Raw genomic sequence first — 3,549 nt, forward strand, 5'->3', positions numbered from 1 at the left:
TGACCCAACCCCACATCACCTGGGGACTCCTTGCCCTCCACAGATGGGATACTTGTAGGTAAGACCCTTGGGCAGAGGCTGGCACTTGGGCAGCTTGTGAAGACATGGGGGCCCAAAAGCAAACTTCCATCCCTTGGCCAAGGTGGAATAGACAGAATTGGCTAAAAAATCTCCCATGGGCTGTGGCCATGGTGGACTCACTAACATTGTTACAATAGTTTATTTCTAATACTTGAAGTTTAAGGTGCTAAAGGACAATTTGTATTGGGTAGAATAATTGACACCTATTTAGAGTGAGAGGAAGCAGGTAGGTCTCCCTCAGGCTTCCGGGCCAGGAAGCGGGTCAATGATAATGGGTACCCAAATTTAATCAGTTCAACTAAAAAACATCTACTATGTGCCAGGCAGTGTGACTCATTCAGGAAATATGAAGAGGGTGGGAAGTGACTAGTAGAAGAGAAATAGAACCCTGAAACCAAGTTATGCCAAAACTAAGTGCTTCATTGACTCCATTAACCAGGGTCTTTGAAATTGTTTTAACCATATTTTTAATTGGCACCCAGTACATACATATAAATATAACACTAAAGATATCTTTCTCCTCACTAAGTCTCTAAGGCTCAGATAGTTTTATTAATAAGTTCTACTAAACTTTTAAGGAATAATTAATTCCTGCTTTAGATAAGTTATTTAAAAAAGACCAAAACCTGCGCCTTTTCTTTGAGACAGGGTTTCACTCTGTCACCTAGGCTGGAGTGCAGTGATGTGATCAGAGGTCACTGCAACCTCGACCTTCCAAGCTCAAGTGATCCTTCTATCTCTCATCCTCCTGAGTAGCTGAAACAACAGGCACACTATGCCTGGCTAATTTTTGTATTTTTTTGTAGAGACAGGGTCTCACTATGTTGCCTAGGCTGGTCTCAAACTCCTGGACTCAAGCAATTTGTCCGCCTCTGCCTCCCAAAATACTAGGATTATAGGCATGAGCCACCGTGCGTGTTCCCACTTTTCATTCTATAAATAGATAAGGTCGATCCACCCCAACAATTATAGGCATAGTTCATTTTGAACACAGATGTAAATATCTTAAATAAGATATAGTTAAGAAAACCCAAGTGTATGATAAAAAGTCACAATAATTAAATAAGACTTACTCATGGATGCAAGATGACACACCATCATAAATATATCAACAGAATTTATTACATCAGCTAAGAGTAAAGTATAAAACGCAGAATTATTTGAATTGATGCCGAAAAACTTCTTGATCAATTCAACAGATATGTATAATAAAACTGGTTAACTGGAAATAGAAAGGAACTTCTTCAACTTGTTAAAGTTGTCTACTCTAAAAGTTATGTTAAATGTTACACAGATTAGGGGCATTTTTCACATTTTCTCTGAAATTGTAAATGATGTAAAGATGCCCATCATCACTCCTGTTAATTAACACTTGTATGTAAGCTCGCCACCAACTACAAGGAAAAATGAATAAGTAGGAGAGGTAAGACTTGAAAGGAGATAAAACTGTTATTATTTGCAGATAATATAATCATCTGTCCAAAAAAATCCAACTATTAGAACTAGTAAGATAATTGAACAATTCCTTTAGATAAGAACAACTTAAGAAATCTTGGTATCTTCTACACTGACAATGCAAACTAGGAAATATAATAAAATATCATTCCAAATACCAGTCAAAACTAGAGAATTTTAGGAATTAATCACTAATCCATAGAAACTTTATAGAAAAAAATTTTATTTATTTATTTTTTTGGCTGAGCACAGGGGACTTTATTGATGGTACAAGACAAGGTGGGACTTCCTAGGCCCCTTCCTCTTCAGGGGGTCTGCATGGAAACTGTGAGGAGGGGAGATTCTCACTGTGACTGGGGACTGAGTGTGTCAGGGACTCCCCATCAGTGAGGGCCTTGCTCTTCCTCTTGTGCTGTCACTGGGGCTGGTGGTTCAGGGGGTCTTACTCCTTGGAGGCCTTGTGGGCCATGAGGTCCACCACCCTGTTGCTATAGCCAAATTCATTGTCATACCAGGAAATCAGCTTGACAAAGTGGTTGTTGAGGGCAATGGCGGCCGCAACATCAAAGGTGGAAGAGTGGGTGTCGCTGTTGAAGTCGAAGGAGACAACCTGGTGCTCGGTGTTGTAGCCCAGGATGCCCTAGAGAGGGCCCTCTGACGCCTGCTTCACCACCTTCTTAATGCCATCATATTTGGTAGGTTTTTCCAGATGGTAGTTCAGGTCCACGCCTGACGTGTTGGGAGGGGACACAGAAGGCCATGCCAGTGAGTTTTCCATTCAGCTCAGGGATGACCTTGCCCACAGCCTTGGCAGTGCCAGTAGAAGAAGGGATGATATTCTGGAGAGTCCCACCACCGTCATGCCAGTTTCCCAGAGGAACCATCCACAGTCTTCTGGGTGGCAGTGATGGTGTGGACTGTGGTCATGAGTCCTTCCATAATATCAAAGTTGTCATGGATGATGTTGGCCAGGGGTGCTAAGCAGTTGGCAGAGCAGGAAGTATTGCTGATGATCTTGAGGCTGTTGTCATACTTCTCATGGTTCGTGCTCATTACCAACATGGGGGCACCAGCAGAGGGGGCAGAGATGATGACCCTTTTGGCTCCTCCCTGTAAGTGAGCCCCAGCCTTCTCCATGGTGGTAAAGATGCTGGTGGACTCCACAATGTACCCAGCACCAACATCACCCCATTTGATCTTGGAGGGATCTCGCTCCTGGAAGATGGTGACGGGATTTCCATTGATGACAAGCTTCCCGTTCTCAGCCTTGATGGTGCCATGGAATGTGCCATGGGTGGAATCATATTGGAACATGTAGACCATGTAGTTGAGATCAATGAAGGGGTCCCTGATGGTGACAATATCCACTTTACCAGTTAAAAGTAGCCCTGCTGACCAGGCACCCAATACGACCAAATCCGTTGACTCTGACCTTCACCTTCACCACGGTGTCTCAAGGATGTGGCTGGCAGTGCGAGAGGAGATGCGGCTGTCTGCTGAATTGGAGGAGGAAAGAGCTGAAAAAAAACATTAATGAGTGACACGGAAAGTTCAATGGAGAGACAATCCACGCTTTTAGATGGGACATATTTGTATTATAAAGATGCTGGTTTTCCCCATATCAAAGTCTGAATTCAAGACAATTTCAATAAAAATTCCAGTTGAATTGTTTTGAGGAAGGAAAATACGTTACCATAATATTTATATGAAAGTTTACAGGTCCACATAAAAGTAAGTACAATTTGAAATAGAAGCACAAATAGATGAGACCTGCCCTACCAGTCTATGAAGACATATTACAGTGTTAAGATTTTAAAGAATTTGTATTTTACCAAGAGCAGATAAATAATCCAGTGGAACAATATGTTAAGAGACAGATTCCTGTATTTATATAGGCATTTAGTATATAATAAACCTGGCAACCCAAGTCAACAAAAAGTAGATTATTCAGTACTTGGTGTTTGGAAAATTGGCTCAATATATGGCGAAAAATATGAGAGAATTCCTACTTAA

General features: G+C 41.7%; 1 pseudogene across 1 annotated transcript; it reads right to left on the minus strand.

Moving 5' to 3' along the window:
* Nucleotides 1-1,745: 1,745 nt before the first annotated feature.
* On the minus strand, nucleotides 1,746-2,977 carry LOC112622911 (annotated as a pseudogene). Its single transcript, XR_003119052.1, has one exon. The product of XR_003119052.1 is annotated as a glyceraldehyde-3-phosphate dehydrogenase pseudogene (transcript).
* Between the last annotated feature and the right edge of the window lie 572 nt (nucleotides 2,978-3,549).

The sequence above is a fragment of the Theropithecus gelada genome, chromosome 4 (assembly GCF_003255815.1).
Source record: "Theropithecus gelada isolate Dixy chromosome 4, Tgel_1.0, whole genome shotgun sequence".
NCBI lineage: Eukaryota > Metazoa > Chordata > Mammalia > Primates > Cercopithecidae > Theropithecus > Theropithecus gelada.